The 21,014-nt window shown below is 48.2% G+C and overlaps 1 protein-coding gene across 1 annotated transcript in view; it reads right to left on the reverse strand.

Annotated features, from left to right (window-relative positions):
- LOC140402554 (basic phospholipase A2 nigexine-like) overlaps window positions 1–21,014 on the reverse strand; it is a 397,963-nt gene that overhangs the window by 63,989 nt on the left and 312,960 nt on the right. The gene's annotated exons all lie outside the window — the stretch shown is intronic.

A 21,014-nucleotide genomic window follows, 5' to 3' on the forward strand; every position in this document is an offset into this window, starting at 1 on the left:
GGAGCACTGCCCACAATAAACATGGAGCACTGTCCACAATAAACATGGAGCACTGCCCACAATAAACATGGAGCACTGCCCACAATAAACACGGAGCACAGCCCACAATAAACATGGAGCTCAGCCCACAATAAACACGGAGCACTGCCCACAATAAACATGGAGCACTGTCCCCAATAAACATGGAGCTCTGCCCACAATAAACATGGAGCACTGCCCACAATAAACATGGAGCACTGTCCACAATAAACATGGAGCACAGCCCACAATAAACATGGAGCACTGTCCACAATAAACATGGAGCACTGTCCACAATAAACATGGAGCACTGTCCCCAATAAACATGGAGCACTGTCCACAATAAACATGGAGCACTGCCCACAATAAACATGGAGCACTGCCCACAATAAACATGGAGCACTGTCCCCAATAAACATGGAGCACTGTCCACAATAAACACGGAGCACTGAACACAATAAACATGGAGCACTGTCCACAATAAACATGGAGCAATGCCCACAATAAACACGGAGCACTGCCCACAATAAACATGGAGCGCTGCCCACAACAAACATGGAGCACTGCCCACAATAAACACGGAGCACTGTCCCCAATAAACATGGAGCACTGTCCCCAATAAACATGGAGCACTGCCCACAATAAACATGGAGCACTGTCCACAATAAACACGGAGCGCTGCCCACAATAAACATGGAGCACTGTCCACAATAAACATGGAGCGCTGCCGACAATAAACATGGAGCGCTGCCCACAATAAACATGGAGCAATGCCCACAATAAACATGGAGCACTGTCCACAATAAACATGGAGCACTGTCCACAATAAACATGGAGCACTGCCCACAATAAACATGGAGCAATGCCCACAATAAACATGGAGCACTGCCCACAATAAACATGGAGCACTGTCCACAATAAACACGGAGCACTGCCCACAATAAACATGGAGCACTGCCCACAATAAACACGGAGCACTGCCCACAATAAACACGGAGCACTGCCCACAATAAACATGGAGCACTGCCCACAATAAACATGGAGCACTGCCCACAATAAACACGGAGCACTGCCCACAATAAACACGGAGCACTGCCCACAATAAACATGGAGCACTGTCCACAATAAACATGGAGCACTGCCCACAATAAACATGGAGCACTGCCCACAATAAACATGGAGCACTGCCCACAATAAGCACGGAGCACTGCCCACAACAAACATGGAGCACTGGCCACAATAAACATGGAGCACTGCCCACAATAAACATGGAGCACTGCCCACAATAAACATGGAGCACTGCCCACAATAAACACGGAGCACTGCCCACAATAAACATGGAGCCCTGTCCACAATAAACATGGAGCACTGTCCCCAATAAACACGGAGCACTGCCCACAATAAACATGGAGCCCTGTCCACAACAAACATGGAGCACTGCCCACAATAAACATGGAGCACTGTCCACAATAAACATGGAGCACTGTCCACAATAAACATGGAGCACTGTCCACAATAAACATGGAGCCCAGCCCACAATAAACATGGAGCACAGCCCACAATAAACACGGAGCACTGCCCACAATAAACATGGAGCCCAGCCCTCAATAAACATGGAGTACTGCCCACAACAAACATGGAGCACTGCCCACAATAAACATGGAGCACTGTCCACAATAAACATGGAGCCCAGCCCACAATAAACATGGAGCCCTGTCCACAACAAACATGGAGCACTGCCCACAATAAACATGGAGCACTGTCCACAATAAACATGGAGCAATGTCCACAATAAACATGGAGCCCTGTCCACAATAAACATGGAGCACTGCCCACAATAAACACGGAGCACAGCCCACAATAAACATGGAGCACTGCCCACAATAAACATGGAGCACTGCCCACAATGAACATGGAGCCCAGCCCACAATAAACATGGAGCACTGTCCACAATAAACATGGAGCACTGCCCACAATAAACACGGAGCACTGCCCACAATAAACATGGAGCACTGCCCACAATAAACATGGAGCACTGCCCACAATAAACATGGAGCACTGCCCACAATAAACACGGAGCACAGCCCACAATAAACATGGAGCACAGCCCACAATGAACATGGAGCACAGCCCACAATAAACATGGAGCACAGCCCACAATAAACACGGAGCACTGCCCCCAATAAACATGGAGCACTGTCCACAATAAACATGGAGCACAGCCCACAATAAACATGGAGCCCAGCCCACAATAAACATGGAGCACAGCCCACAATAAACATGGAGCACTGCCCACAATAAACATGGAGCACAGCCCACAATAAACACGGAGCACTGCCCCCAATAAACATGGAGCACTGCCCACAATAAACATGGAGCACAGCCCACAATAAACATGGAGCCCTGCCCACAATAAACATGGAGCGCTGCCCACAATAAACATGGAGCCCTGCCCACAATAAACATGGAGCACAGCCCACAATAAACATGGAGCCCTGCCCACAATAAACATGGAGCACAGCCCACAATAAACATGGAGCGCTGCCCACAATAAACATGGAGCGCTGCCCACAATAAACATGGAACACTGCCCACAATAAACACGGAGCACTGTCCACAATAAACATGGAACACTGCCCACAATAAACATGGAGCACAGCCCACAATAAACACGGAGCACTGCCCCCAATAAACATGGAGCGCTGTCCACAATAAACATGGAGCACTGCCCACAATAAACATGGAGCACTGCCCACAATAAACATGGAACACTGCCCACAATAAACACGGAGCACGGTCCACAATAAACATGGAGCACTGCCCACAATAAACACGGAGCACTGCCCACAATAAACACGGAGCACAGCCCACAATAAACATGGAGCCCAGCCCACAATAAACATGGAGCCCAGCCCACAATAAACATGGAGCCCAGCCCACAATAAACATGGAGCCCTGCCCACAATAAACATGGAGCCCAGCCCACAATAAACATGGAGCCCAGCCCACAATAAACATGGAGCCCAGCCCACAATAAACATGGAGCCCAGCCCACAATAAACATGGAGCACTGCCCACAATAAACATGGAGCACAGCCCACAATAAACATGGAGCACTTCCCCCAATAAACATGGAGCACTGTCCACAATAAACATGGAACACTGCCCACAATAAACATGGAGCACTGTCCACAATAAACATGGAGCACTGCCCACAATAAACATGGAGCACTGTCCACAATAAACATGGAGCACTGCCCACAATAAACACGGAGCACTGCCCACAATAAACACGGAGCACTGTCCACAATAAACATGGAGCACTGCCCACAATAAACATGGAGCACTGTCCACAATAAACATGGAGCACTGCCCACAATAAACATGGAGCACTGCCCACAATAAACACGGAGCACAGCCCACAATAAACATGGAGCTCAGCCCACAATAAACACGGAGCACTGCCCACAATAAACATGGAGCACTGTCCCCAATAAACATGGAGCTCTGCCCACAATAAACATGGAGCACTGCCCACAATAAACATGGAGCACTGCCCACAATAAACACGGAGCACTGTCCACAATAAACATGGAGCACTGCCCACAATAAACACGGAGCACTGTCCACAATAAACATGGAGCACTGCCCACAATAAACATGGAGCACTGCCCACAATAAACATGGAGCACTGCCCACAATAAACATGGAGCGCTGCCCACAATAAACATGGAGCACTGTCCCCAATAAACATGGAGCGCTGCCCACAATAAACATGGAGCACTGCCCACAATAAACATGGAGCACAGCCCACAATAAACATGGAACAATGCCCACAATAAACATGGAGCACTGTCCACAATAAACATGGAACACTGCCCACAATAAACCTGGAGCACTGCCCACAATAAACATGGAGCACTGTCCACAATAAACATGGAACACTGCCCACAATAAACATGGAGCACTGCCCACAATAAACATGGAGCACTGCCCACAATAAACATGGAGCACAGCCCACAATAAACATGGAGCACTGTCCACAATAAACATGGAGCCCAGCCCACAATAAACACGGAGCCCAGCCCACAATAAACATGGAGCACTGCCCACAATAAACATGGAGCACTGCCCACAATAAACATGGAGCACTGTCCACAATAAACATGGAGCACTGCCCACAATAAACATGGAGCACTGTCCACAATAAACATGGAGCACTGCCCTCAATAAACATGGAGCACTGTCCACAATAAACATGGCGCACAGCCCACAATAAACATGGAGCATTGCCCACAATAAACATGGAGCACTGTCCACAACAAACATGGAGCACTGCCCACAATAAACATGGAGCACTGTCCACAATAAACATGGAGCACTGTCCACAATAAACATGGAGCCCAGCCCACAATAAACACGGAGCCCAGCCCACAATAAACATGGAGCACTGCCCACAATAAACATGGAGCACTGCCCACAATAAACATGGAGCACTGTCCACAATAAACATGGAGCACTGCCCACAATAAACATGGAGCACTGTCCACAATAAACATGGAGCCCTGCCCACAATAAACATGGAGCACTGTCCACAATAAACATGGAGCCCTGCCCACAATAAACATGGAGCCCAGCCCACAATAAACATGGAACACTGCCCACAATAAACATGGAGCACTGTCCACAATAAACATGGAGCCCTGCCCACAATAAACATGGAGCCCAGCCCACAATAAACATGGAGCACTGCCCACAATAAACATGGAGCACTGCCCACAATAAACATGGAGCACTGTCCACAATAAACATGGAGCACTGTCCACAATAAACATGGAGCCCTGCCCACAATAAACATGGAGCCCAGCCCACAATAAACATGGAGCACTGCCCACAATAAACATGGAGCACTGTCCACAATAAACATGGAGCCCTGCCCACAATAAACATGGAGCCCAGCCCACAATAAACATGGAGCCCAGCCCACAATAAACATGGAGCACTGCCCACAATAAACATGGAGCACTGTCCACAATAAACATGGAGCCCTGCCCACAATAAACATGGAGCCCAGCCCACAATAAACATGGAGCACTGCCCACAATAAACATGGAGCACTGTCCACAATAAACATGGAGCCCTGCCCACAATAAACATGGAGCCCAGCCCACAATAAACATGGAACACTGCCCACAATAAACACGGAGCACAGCCCACAATAAACACGGAGCACAGCCCACAATAAACACGGAGCACTGTCCACAATAAACATGGAGCACTGTCCACAATAAACATGGAGCACTGCCCACAATAAACATGGAGCACTGCCCACAATAAACATGGAGCTCTGCCCACAATAAACATGGAGCACTGTTCCCAATAAACATGGAGCACTGCCCACAATAAACATGGAGCACTGCCCACAATAAACATGGAGCACTGCCCACAATGAACATGGAGCACTGCCCCCAATAAACATGGAGCCCAGCCCACAATAAACATGGAGCACTGTCCACAATAAACATGGAGCTCTGCACACAATAAACATGGAGCCCAGCCCACAATAAACATGGAGCACTGCCCACAATGAACATGGAGCACTGCCCCCAATAAACATGGAGCACTGTCCACAATAAACATGGAGCACTGCCCACAATGAACATGGAGCACTGTCCACAATAAACATGGAGCACTGCCCCCAATAAACATGGAGCACTGTCCACAATAAACATGGAGCACTGTCCACAATAAACATGGAGCCCAGCCCTCAATAAACATGGAGCACTGCCCACAATAAACATGGAGCACTGCCCACAATAAACATGGAGCCCAGCCCACAATAAACATGGAGCCCAGCCCTCAATAAACATGGAGCACTGCCCACAATAAACATGGAGCCCTGCCCACAATAAACATGGAGCGCTGCCCACAATAAACATGGAGCACTGCCCACAATAAACACGGAGCACAGCCACAATAAACACGGAGCACTGTCCACAATAAACATGGAGCACTGCCCACAATGAACATGGAGCACTGCCCCCAATAAACATGGAGCGCTGCCCACAATAAACATGGAGCACTGCCCACAATAAACATGGAGCACTGTCCACAATAAACATGGAGCCCAGCCCACAATAAACATGGAGCACTGCCCACAATAAACATGGAGCACTGCCTACAATAAACATGGAGCACTGCCCACAATAAACACGGAGCACAGCCCACAATAAACACGGAGCCCTGCCCACAATAAACATGGAGCCCTGCCCTCAATAAACATGGAGCACTGCCCACAATGAACATGGAGCACTGTCCACAATAAACATGCAGCACTGCCCACAATAAACATGGAGCACTGCCCAAAATAAACATGGAGCACTGCCCACAATAAACATGGAGCACTGCCCACAATAAACATGGAGCACTGCCCACAATAAACATGGAACACTGCCCACAATAAACACGGAGCACTGTCCACAATAAACATGGAGCACTGCCCACAATAAACACGGAGCACTGCCCACAATAAACACGGAGCACAGCCCACAATAAACATGGAGCCCAGCCCACAATAAACATGGAGCCCAGCCCACAATAAACATGGAGCCCAGCCCACAATAAACATGGAGCACAGCCCACAATAAACATGGAGCCCAGCCCACAATAAACATGGAGCCCAGCCCACAATAAACATGGAGCCCAGCCCACAATAAACATGGAGCCCAGCCCACAATAAACATGGAGCACTGCCCACAATAAACATGGAGCCCTGCCCACAATAAACATGGAGCACAGCCCACAATAAACATGGAGCACTGCCCCCAATAAACATGGAGCACTGTCCACAATAAACATGGAACACTGCCCACAATAAACACGGAGCACTGTCCACAATAAACATGGAGCACTGTCCACAATAAACATGGAGCCCAGCCCACAATAAACATGGAGCACTGTCCACAATAAACATGGAACACTGCCCACAATAAACACGGAGCACTGTCCACAATAAACATGGAGCACTGTCCACAATAAACATGGAACACTGCCCACAATAAACACGGAGCACTGTCCACAATAAACATGGAGCACTGCCCACAATAAACATGGAGCCCAGCCCACAATAAACATGGAGCCCAGCCCACAATAAACATGGAGCCCAGCCCACAATAAACATGGAGCCCAGCCCACAATAAACATGGAGCCCAGCCCACAATAAACATGGAGCACTGCCCACAATAAACATGGAGCCCTGCCCACAATAAACATGGAGCACAGCCCACAATAAACATGGAGCACTGCCCCCAATAAACATGGAGCACTGTCCACAATAAACATGGAACACTGCCCACAATAAACACGGAGCACTGTCCACAATAAACATGGAGCACTGCCCACAATAAACACGGAGCACTGCCCACAATAAACACGGAGCACTGCCCACAATAAACATGGAGCACTGCCCACAATAAACATGGAGCACTGCCCACAATAAACATGGAGCCCAGCCCACAATAAACACGGAGCACAGCCCACAATAAACATGGAGCTCAGCCCACAATAAACACGGAGCACTGCCCACAATAAACATGGAGCACTGTCCCCAATAAACATGGAGCTCTGCCCACAATAAACATGGAGCACTGCCCACAATAAACATGGAGCACTGTCCACAATAAACATGGAGCACTGTCCACAATAAACATGGAGCACTGCCCACAATAAACATGGAGCACTGCCCACAATAAACACGGAGCACTGTCCACAATAAACATGGAGCACTGCCCACAATAAACACGGAGCACTGTCCACAATAAACATGGAGCACTGCCCACAATAAACATGGAGCTCTGCCCACAATAAACATGGAGCACTGCCCACAATAAACATGGAGCACTGCCCACAATAAACACGGAGCACTGTCCACAATAAACATGGAGCACTGCCCACAATAAACACGGAGCACTGTCCCCAATAAACATGGAGCGCTGCCCACAATAAACATGGAGCACTGCCCACAATAAACATGGAGCACAGCCCACAATAAACATGGAACACTGCCCACAATAAACATGGAGCACTGTCCACAATAAACATGGAACACTGCCCACAATAAACCTGGAGCACTGCCCACAATAAACATGGAGCACTGTCCACAATAAACATGGAACACTGCCCACAATAAACATGGAGCACTGCCCACAATAAACATGGAGCACTGCCCACAATAAACATGGAGCACAGCCCACAATAAACATGGAGCACTGTCCACAATAAACATGGAGCCCAGCCCACAATAAACACGGAGCCCAGCCCACAATAAACATGGAGCACTGCCCACAATAAACATGGAGCACTGCCCACAATAAACATGGAGCACTGTCCACAAGAAACATGGAGCACTGCCCACAATAAACATGGAGCACTGTCCACAATAAACATGGAGCACTGCCCTCAATAAACATGGAGCACTGTCCACAATAAACATGGAGCACAGCCCACAATAAACATGGAGCACTGCCCACAATAAACATGGAGCACTGTCCACAACAAACATGGAGCACTGCCCACAATAAACATGGAGCACTGTCCACAATAAACATGGAGCCCAGCCCACAATAAACACGGAGCCCAGCCCACAATAAACATGGAGCACTGCCCACAATAAACATGGAGCACTGCCCACAATAAACATGGAGCACTGTCCACAATAAACATGGAGCACTGCCCACAATAAACATGGAGCACTGTCCACAATAAACATGGAGCACTGTCCACAATAAACATGGAGCCCTGCCCACAATAAACATGGAGCCCAGCCCACAATAAACATGGAACACTGCCCACAATAAACATGGAGCACTGTCCACAATAAACATGGAGCACTGCCCACAATAAACATGGAGCACTGTCCACAATAAACATGGAGCCCTGCCCACAATAAACATGGAGCACTGTCCACAATAAACATGGAGCCCTGCCGACAATAAACATGGAGCCCAGCCCACAATAAACATGGAACACTGCCCACAATAAAAATGGAGCACTGTCCACAATAAACATGGAGCCCTGCCCACAATAAACATGGAGCCCAGCCCACAATAAACATGGAGCACTGCCCACAATAAACATGGAGCACTGTCCACAATAAACATGGAGCACTGTCCACAATAAACATGGAGCCCTGCCCACAATAAACATGGAGCCCAGCCCACAATAAACATGGAGCACTGCCCACAATAAACATGGAGCACTGTCCACAATAAACATGGAGCCCTGCCCACAATAAACATGGAGCCCAGCCCACAATAAACATGGAGCCCAGCCCACAATAAACATGGAGCACTGCCCACAATAAACATGGAGCACTGTCCACAATAAACATGGAGCCCTGCCCACAATAAACATGGAGCCCAGCCCACAATAAACATGGAGCACTGCCCACAATAAACATGGAGCACTGTCCACAATAAACATGGAGCCCTGCCCACAATAAACACGGAGCACAGCCCACAATAAACACGGAGCACTGTCCACAATAAACATGGAGCACTGTCCACAATAAACATGGAGCACTGCCCACAATAAACATGGAGCACTGCCCACAATAAACATGGAGCTCTGCCCACAATAAACATGGAGCACTGTTCCCAATAAACATGGAGCACTGCCCACAATAAACATGGAGCACTGCCCACAATAAACATGGAGCACTGCCCACAATGAACATGGAGCACTGCCCCCAATAAACATGGAGCCCAGCCCACAATAAACATGGAGCACTGTCCACAATAAACATGGAGCTCTGCACACAATAAACATGGAGCCCAGCCCACAATAAACATGGAGCACTGCCCACAATGAACATGGAGCACTGCCCCCAATAAACATGGAGCCCAGCCCACAATAAACATGGAGCACTGTCCACAATAAACATGGAGCTCTGCACACAATAAACATGGAGCCCAGCCCACAATAAACATGGAGCACTGCCCACAATGAACATGGAGCACTGTCCACAATAAACATGGAGCACTGTCCACAATAAACATGGAGCACTGCCCACAATGAACATGGAGCACTGTCCACAATAAACATGGAGCACTGTCCACAATAAACATGGAGCACTGCCCCCAATAAACATGGAGCACTGTCCACAATAAACATGGAGCACTGTCCACAATAAACATGGAGCCCAGCCCTCAATAAACATGGAGCACTGCCCACAATAAACATGGAGCACTGCCCACAATAAACATGGAGCCCAGCCCACAATAAACATGGAGCCCAGCCCTCAATAAACATGGAGCACTGCCCACAATAAACATGGAGCCCTGCCCACAATAAACATGGAGCACTGCCCACAATAAACATGGAGCACAGCCCACAATAAACACGGAGCACAGCCCACAATAAACATGGAGCCCAGCCCACAATAAACACGGAGCGCTGCCCACAATAAACATGGAGCGCTGCCCACAATAAACATGGAGCACTGCCCACAATAAACACGGAGCACAGCCCACAATAAACACGGAGCACTGTCCACAATAAACATGGAGCACTGCCCACAATGAACATGGAGCACTGCCCCCAATAAACATGGAGCGCTGCCCACAATAAACATGGAGCACTGCCCACAATAAACATGGAGCACTGTCCACAATAAACATGGAGCACTGCCCACAATAAACATGGAGCACTGTCCACAATAAACATGGAGCACTGTCCACAATAAACATGGAGCGCTGCGCACAATAAACATGGAGCGCTGCCCACAATAAACACGGAGCACTGCCCACAATAAACATGGAGCGCTGTCCACAATAAACATGGAGCACTGTCCACAATAAACATGGAGCACTGCCCACAATAAACATGGAGCACTATTCACAATAAACATGGAGCACTGCCCACAATAAACATGGAGCACTGCCCACAATGAACATGGAGCACTGTCCACAATAAACATGGAGCACTGTCCACAATAAACATGGAGCACTGCCCACAATAAACATGGAGCACTGTCCACAATAAACACGGAGCACAGCCCACAATAAACACGGAGCACTGTCCACAATAAACATGGAGCACTGTCCACAATAAACATGGAGCGCTGCCCACAATAAACATGGAGCACTGCCCACAATAAACATGGAGCACTGTCCACAATAAACATGGAGCACTGCCCACAATAAACATGGAGCACTGTCCACAATAAACATGGAGCGCTGCCCACAATAAACATGGAGCCCAGCCCACAATAAACACGGAGCACAGCCCACAATAAACACGGAGCACTGTCCACAATAAACATGGAGCACTGTCCACAATAAACATGGAGCGCTGCCCACAATAAACATGGAGCACTGCCCACAATAAACATGGAGCACTGTCCACAATAAACATGGAGCACTGCCCACAATAAACATGGAGCACTGCCCACAATAAACATGGAGCACTGCCCACAATAAACATGGAGCCCAGCCCACAATAAACACGGAGCACTGTCCACAATAAACATGGAGCACTGCCTACAATAAACATGGAGCACTGCCCACAATAAACACGGAGCACAGCCCACAATAAACACGGAGCCCTGCCCACAATAAACATGGAGCACTGCCCACAATAAACATGGAGCCCTGCCCTCAATAAACATGGAGCACTGCCCACAATGAACATGGAGCACTGTCCACAATAAACATGGAGCCCTGCCCTCAATAAACATGGAGCACTGCCCACAATGAACATGGAGCACTGTCCACAATAAACATGGAGCACTGTCCACAATAAACATGGAGCACTGTCCACAATAAACATGGAGCACTGCCCACAATAAACATGGAGCACTGCCCACAATAAACATGGAGCACTGTCCACAATAAACATGGAGCACTGTCCACAATAAACATGGAGCACTGCCCACAATGAACATGGAGCACTATTCACAATAAACACGGAGCACAGCCCACAATAAACATGGAGCACTGTCCACAATAAACATGGAGCACTGTCCACAATAAACATGGAGCACTGCCCACAATGAACATGGAGCACTATTCACAATAAACACGGAGCACAGCCCACAATAAACACGGAGCACTGTCCACAATAAACATGGAGCCCTGTCCACAATAAACATGGAGCGCTGCCCACAATAAACATGGAGCACTGCCCACAATAAACATGGAGCACTGTCCACAATAAACATGGAGCACTGCCCACAATAAACATTGAGCCTAGCCCAAAATAAACACGGAGCACTGCCCACAATAAACATGGAGCACTGCCCACAATAAACATTGAGCCCAGCCCACAATAAACATGGAGCACTGTCCACAATAAACATGGAGACCAGCCCACAATAAACATGGAGCACTGTCCACAATAAACATGGAGACCAGCCCACAATAAACATGGAGCACTGTCCACAATAAACATGGAGCACTGCCCACAATGAACATGGAGACCAGCCCACAATAAACATGGAGCACTGTCCACAATAAACATGGAGCACTGTCCACAATAAACATGGAGCACTGCCTACAATAAACATGGAGCACTGTCCACAATAAACATGGAGCACAGCCCACAATGAACATGGAGCACTGCCCACAATAAACATGGAGCACTGCCCACAATAAACATGGAGCACTGTCCACAATAAACACGGAGCACTGTCCACAATAAACATGGAGCACAGCCCACAATAAACACGGAGCACTGCCCACAATAAACATGGAGCACAGCCCACAATGAACATGGAGCACTGTCCACAATAAACATGGAGCACTGTCCCCAATAAACATGGAGCACTGCCCACAATAAACATGGAGCACTGCCCACAATACACATGGAGCACTGCCCACAATAAACATGGAGCACTGTCCCCAATAAACATGGAGCACTGCCCACAATAAACATGGAGCACTGCCCACAATAAACATGGAGCACTGCCCACAATAAACATGGAGCAACGCCCACAATAAACATGGAGCACTGTCCACAATAAACATGGAGCACTGTCCACAATAAACATGGAGCACTGCCCACAATAAACATGGAGCACAGCCCACAATAAACATGGAGCACTGCCCACAATAAACATGGAGCACTGTCCACAATAAACATGGAGCACTGCCCACTATAAACATGGAGCACTGCCCACAATAAACATGGAGCACAGCCCACAGTAAACATGGAGCACTGCCCACAATAAACATGGAGCACTGCCCACAGTAAACATGGAGCACTGTCCACAATAAACATGGAGCACTGTCCACAATAAACATGGAGCACTGCCCACAATAAACATGGAGCACAGCCCACAATAAACATGGAGCACTGCCCACAATAAACATGGAGCCCTGCCCACAATAAACATGGAGCACTGCCCACTATAAACATGGAGCACTGCCCACAATAAACATGGAGCACAGCCCACAGTAAACATGGAGCACTGCCCACAATAAACATGGAGCACTGTCCACAATAAACACGGAGCACTGCCCACAATAAACATGGAGCACAGCCCACAATAAACATGGAGCACTGCCCACAATAAACATGGAGCACAGCCCACAATGAACATGGAGCACTGCCCACAATAAACATGGAGCACTGTCCACAATAAACATGGAGCACTGTCCACTATAAACATGGAGCACTGCCCACAATAAACATGGAGCACAGCCCACAGTAAACATGGAGCACTACCCACAATAAACATGGAGCACAGCCCACAATGAACATGGAGCACTGCCCACAATAAACATGGAGCACTGCCCACAATAAACATGGAGCACTGTCCACAATAAACATGGAGCGCTGCCCACAATAAACATGGAGCCCAGCCCACAATAAACACGGAGCACAGCCCACAATAAACACGGAGCACTGTCCACAATAAACATGGAGCACTGTCCACAATAAACATGGAGCGCTGCCCACAATAAACATGGAGCACTGCCCACAATAAACATGGAGCACTGTCCACAATAAACATGGAGCACTGCCCACAATAAACATGGAGCACTGCCCACAATAAACATGGAGCACTGCCCACAATAAACATGGAGCCCAGCCCACAATAAACACGGAGCACTGTCCACAATAAACATGGAGCACTGCCTACAATAAACATGGAGCACTGCCCACAATAAACACGGAGCACAGCCCACAATAAACACGGAGCCCTGCCCACAATAAACATGGAGCACTGCCCACAATAAACATGGAGCCCTGCCCTCAATAAACATGGAGCACTGCCCACAATGAACATGGAGCACTGTCCACAATAAACATGGAGCCCTGCCCTCAATAAACATGGAGCACTGCCCACAATGAACATGGAGCACTGTCCACAATAAACATGGAGCACTGTCCACAATAAACATGGAGCACTGTCCACAATAAACATGGAGCACTGCCCACAATAAACATGGAGCACTGCCCACAATAAACATGGAGCACTGTCCACAATAAACATGGAGCACTGTCCACAATAAACATGGAGCACTGCCCACAATGAACATGGAGCACTATTCACAATAAACACGGAGCACAGCCCACAATAAACATGGAGCACTGTCCACAATAAACATGGAGCACTGTCCACAATAAACATGGAGCACTGCCCACAATGAACATGGAGCACTATTCACAATAAACACGGAGCACAGCCCACAATAAACACGGAGCACTGTCCACAATAAACATGGAGCCCTGTCCACAATAAACATGGAGCGCTGCCCACAATAAACATGGAGCACTGCCCACAATAAACATGGAGCACTGTCCACAATAAACATGGAGCACTGCCCACAATAAACATTGAGCCTAGCCCAAAATAAACACGGAGCACTGCCCACAATAAACATGGAGCACTGCCCACAATAAACATTGAGCCCAGCCCACAATAAACATGGAGCACTGTCCACAATAAACATGGAGACCAGCCCACAATAAACATGGAGCACTGTCCACAATAAACATGGAGACCAGCCCACAATAAACATGGAGCACTGTCCACAATAAACATGGAGCACTGCCCACAATGAACATGGAGACCAGCCCACAATAAACATGGAGCACTGTCCACAATAAACATGGAGCACTGTCCACAATAAACATGGAGCACTGCCTACAATAAACATGGAGCACTGTCCACAATAAACATGGAGCACAGCCCACAATGAACATGGAGCACTGCCCACAATAAACATGGAGCACTGCCCACAATAAACATGGAGCACTGTCCACAATAAACACGGAGCACTGTCCACAATAAACATGGAGCACAGCCCACAATAAACACGGAGCACTGCCCACAATAAACATGGAGCACAGCCCACAATGAACATGGAGCACTGTCCACAATAAACATGGAGCACTGTCCCCAATAAACATGGAGCACTGCCCACAATAAACATGGAGCACTGCCCACAATACACATGGAGCACTGCCCACAATAAACATGGAGCACTGTCCCCAATAAACATGGAGCACTGCCCACAATAAACATGGAGCACTGCCCACAATAAACATGGAGCACTGCCCACAATAAACATGGAGCAACGCCCACAATAAACATGGAGCACTGTCCACAATAAACATGGAGCACTGTCCACAATAAACATGGAGCACTGCCCACAATAAACATGGAGCACAGCCCACAATAAACATGGAGCACTGCCCACAATAAACATGGAGCACTGTCCACAATAAACATGGAGCACTGCCCACTATAAACATGGAGCACTGCCCACAATAAACATGGAGCACAGCCCACAGTAAACATGGAGCACTGCCCACAATAAACATGGAGCACTGCCCACAGTAAACATGGAGCACTGTCCACAATAAACATGGAGCACTGTCCACAATAAACATGGAGCACTGCCCACAATAAACATGGAGCACAGCCCACAATAAACATGGAGCACTGCCCACAATAAACATGGAGCCCTGCCCACAATAAACATGGAGCACTGCCCACTATAAACATGGAGCACTGCCCACAATAAACATGGAGCACAGCCCACAGTAAACATGGAGCACTGCCCACAATAAACATGGAGCACTGTCCACAATAAACACGGAGCACTGCCCACAATAAACATGGAGCACAGCCCACAATAAACATGGAGCACTGCCCACAATAAACATGGAGCACAGCCCACAATGAACATGGAGCACTGCCCACAATAAACATGGAGCACTGTCCACAATAAACATGGAGCACTGTCCACTATAAACATGGAGCACTGCCCACAATAAACATGGAGCACAGCCCACAGTAAACATGGAGCACTACCCACAATAAACATGGAGCACAGCCCACAATGAACATGGAGCACTGCCCACAATAAACATGGAGCACTGCCCACAATAAACATGGAGCACTGTCCACTATAAACATGGAGCACTGCCCACAATAAACATGGAGCACAGCCCACAATGAACATGGAGCACTGCCCACAATAAACATGGAGCACTGTCCACAATAAACATGGAGCACTGCCCACAATAAACATGGAGCACTGCCCACAATAAACATGGAGCCCTGTCCACAATAAACATGGAGCACTGCCCACAATAAACATGGAGCACAGCCCACAGTAAACATGGAGCACTGCCCACAATAAACATGGAGCACTGCCCACAATAAACATGGAGCACTGTCCACTATAAACATGGAGCACTGCCCACAATAAACATGGAGCACAGCCCCCAATAAACATGGAGCCCAGCCCACAATAAACATGGAGCACTGTCCACAATAAACATGGAGCTCTGCACACAATAAACATGGAGCCCAGCCCACAATAAACATGGAGCCCAGCCCACAATAAACATGGAGCACTGCCCACAATAAACATGGAGCACTGTCCACAATAAACATGGAGCCCTGCCCACAATAAACATGGAGCCCAGCCCACAATAAACATGGAGCACTGCCCACAATAAACATGGAGCACTGTCCACAATAAACATGGAGCCCTGCCCACAATAAACATGGAGCCCAGCCCACAATAAACATGGAACACTGCCCACAATAAACACGGAGCACAGCCCACAATAAACACGGAGCACAGCCCACAATAAACACGGAGCACTGTCCACAATAAACATGGAGCACTGTCCACAATAAACATGGAGCACTGCCCACAATAAACATGGAGCACTGCCCACAATAAACATGGAGCTCTGCCCACAATAAACATGGAGCACTGTTCCCAATAAACATGGAGCACTGCCCACAATAAACATGGAGCACTGCCCACAATAAACATGGAGCACTGCCCACAATGAACATGGAGCACTGCCCCCAATAAACATGGAGCCCAGCCCACAATAAACATGGAGCACTGTCCACAATAAACATGGAGCTCTGCACACAATAAACATGGAGCCCAGCCCACAATAAACATGGAGCACTGCCCACAATGAACATGGAGCACTGCCCCCAATAAACATGGAGCACTGTCCACAATAAACATGGAGCACTGCCCACAATGAACATGGAGCACTGTCCACAATAAACATGGAGCACTGCCCCCAATAAACATGGAGCACTGTCCACAATAAACATGGAGCACTGTCCACAATAAACATGGAGCCCAGCCCTCAATAAACATGGAGCACTGCCCACAATAAACATGGAGCACTGCACACAATAAACATGGAGCCCAGCCCACAATAAACATGGAGCCCAGCCCTCAATAAACATGGAGCACTGCCCACAATAAACATGGAGCCCTGCCCACAATAAACATGGAGCGCTGCCCACAATAAACATGGAGCACTGCCCACAATAAACACGGAGCACAGCCCACAATAAACACGGAGCACTGTCCACAATAAACATGGAGCACTGCCCACAATGAACATGGAGCACTGCCCCCAATAAACATGGAGCGCTGCCCACAATAAACATGGAGCACTGCCCACAATAAACATGGAGCACTGTCCACAATAAACATGGAGCACTGCCCACAATAAACATGGAGCACTGTCCACAATAAACATGGAGCACTGTCCACAATAAACATGGAGCGCTGCGCACAATAAACATGGAGCGCTGCCCACAATAAACACGGAGCACTGTCCACAATAAACATGGAGCACTGCCCACAATAAACATGGAGCACTGTCCACAATAAACATGGAGCACTGTCCACAATAAACATGGAGCGCTGCGCACAATAAACATGGAGCGCTGTCCACAATAAACATGGAGCACTGTCCACAATAAACATGGAGCACTGTCCACAATAAACATGGAGCACTGCCCACAATAAACATGGAGCACTGCCCACAATAAACATGGAGCACTGTCCACAATAAACATGGAGCACTGTCCACAATAAACATGGAGCGCTGCCCACAATAAACATGGAGCACTGCCCACAATAAACATGGAGCACTGTCCACAATAAACATGGAGCGCTGCCCACAATAAACATGGAGCCCAGCCCACAATAAACACGGAGCACAGCCCACAATAAACACGGAGCACTGTCCACAATAAACATGGAGCACTGTCCACAATAAACATGGAGCACTGCCCACAATAAACATGGAGCACTGTCCACAATAAACATGGAGCACTGCCCACAATAAACATGGAGCACTGCCCACAATAAACATGGAGCACTGCCCACAATAAACATGGAGCCCAGCCCACAATAAACACGGAGCACTGTCCACAATAAACATGGAGCACTGCCTACAATAAACATGGAGCACTGCCCACAATAAACACGGAGCACAGCCCACAATAAACACGGAGCCCTGCCCACAATAAACATGGAGCCCTGCCCTCAATAAACATGGAGCACTGCCCACAATGAACATGGAGCACTGTCCACAATAAACATGGAGCACTGCCCACAATAAACATGGAGCACTGCCCACAATAAACATGGAGCACTGCCCACAATAAACATGGAGCACTGCCCACAATAAACATGGAGCACTGCCCACAATAAACATGGAACACTGCCCACAATAAACACGGAGCACTGTCCACAATAAACATGGAGCACTGCCCACAATAAACACGGAGCACTGCCCACAATAAACACGGAGCACAGCCCACAATAAACATGGAGCCCAGCCCACAATAAACATGGAGCCCAGCCCACAATAAACATGGAGCCCAGCCCACAATAAACATGGAGCCCAGCCCACAATAAACATGGAGCCCAGCCCACAATAAACATGGAGCCCAGCCCACAATAAACATGGAGCCCAGCCCACAATAAACATGGAGCCCAGCCCACAATAAAAATGGAGCACTGCCCACAATAAACATGGAGCCCTGCCCACAATAAACATGGAGCACAGCCCACAATAAACATGGAGCACTGCCCCCAATAAACATGGAGCACTGTCCACAATAAACATGGAACACTGCCCACAATAAACACGGAGCACTGCCCACAATAAACACGGAGCACTGCCCACAATAAACATGGAGCACTGCCCACAATAAACACGGAGCACAGCCCACAATAAACATGGAGCTCAGCCCACAATAAACACGGAGCACTGCCCACAATAAACATGGAGCACTGTCCCCAATAAACATGGAGCTCTGCCCACAATAAACATGGAGCACTGCCCACAATAAACATGGAGCACTGCCCACAATAAACATGGAGCACTGCCCACAATAAACATGGAGCACTGCCCACAATAAACACGGAGCACTGTCCACAATAAACATGGAGCACTGCCCACAATAAACATGGAGCACTGCCCACAATAATCATGGAGCACAGCCCACAGTAAACATGGAGCACTACCCACAATAAACATGCAGCACAGCCCACAATGAACATGGAGCACTGCCCACAATAAACATGGAGCACTGCCCACAATAAACATGGAGCACTGTCCACTATAAACATGGAGCACTGCCCACAATAAACATGGAGCACAGCCCACAATGAACATGGAGCACTGCCCACAATAAACATGGAGCACTGTCCACAATAAACATGGAGCACTGCCCACAATAAACATGGAGCACTGCCCACAATAAACATGGAGCCCTGTCCACAATAAACATGGAGCACTGCCCACAATAAACATGGAGCACAGCCCACAGTAAACATGGAGCACTGCCCACAGTAAACATGGAGCACAGCCCACAATGAACATGGAGCACTGCCCACAATAAACATGGAGCACTGTCCACAATAAACATGGAGCCCAGCCCACAATAAACATGGAGCACTGTCCACAATAAACATGGAGCTCTGCACACAATAAACATGGAGCCCAGCCCACAATAAACATGGAGCCCAGCCCACAATAAACATGGAGCACTGCCCACAATAAACATGGAGCACTGTCCACAATAAACATGGAGCCCTGCCCACAATAAACATGGAGCCCAGCCCACAATAAACATGGAGCACTGCCCACAATAAACATGGAGCACTGTCCACAATAAACATGGAGCCCTGCCCACAATAAACACGGAGCACAGCCCACAATAAACACGGAGCCCTGCCCACAATAAACATGGAGCCCTGCCCTCAATAAACATGGAGCACTGCCCACAATGAACATGGAGCACTGTCCACAATAAACATGGAGCACTGCCCACAATAAACATGGAGCACTGCCCACAATAAACATGGAGCACTGCCCACAATAAACATGGAACACTGCCCACAATAAACATGGAGCACTGCCCACAATAAACATGGAGCACTGCCCTCAATAAACATGGAGCACTGTCCACAATAAACACGGAGCACTGCCTACAATAAACATGGAGCACTGCCCACAATAAACATGGAGCACTGCCCACAATAAACATGGAGCCCTGCCCTCAATAAACATGGAGCACTGCCCACAATGAACATGGAGCACTGTCCACAATAAACATGGAGCACTGCCCACAATAAACATGGAGCACTGCCCACAATAAACATGGAGCACTGCCCACAATAAACATGGAGCACTGCCCACAA

This window comes from Scyliorhinus torazame, chromosome 25, assembly GCF_047496885.1.
Source record: "Scyliorhinus torazame isolate Kashiwa2021f chromosome 25, sScyTor2.1, whole genome shotgun sequence".
NCBI lineage: Eukaryota > Metazoa > Chordata > Chondrichthyes > Carcharhiniformes > Scyliorhinidae > Scyliorhinus > Scyliorhinus torazame.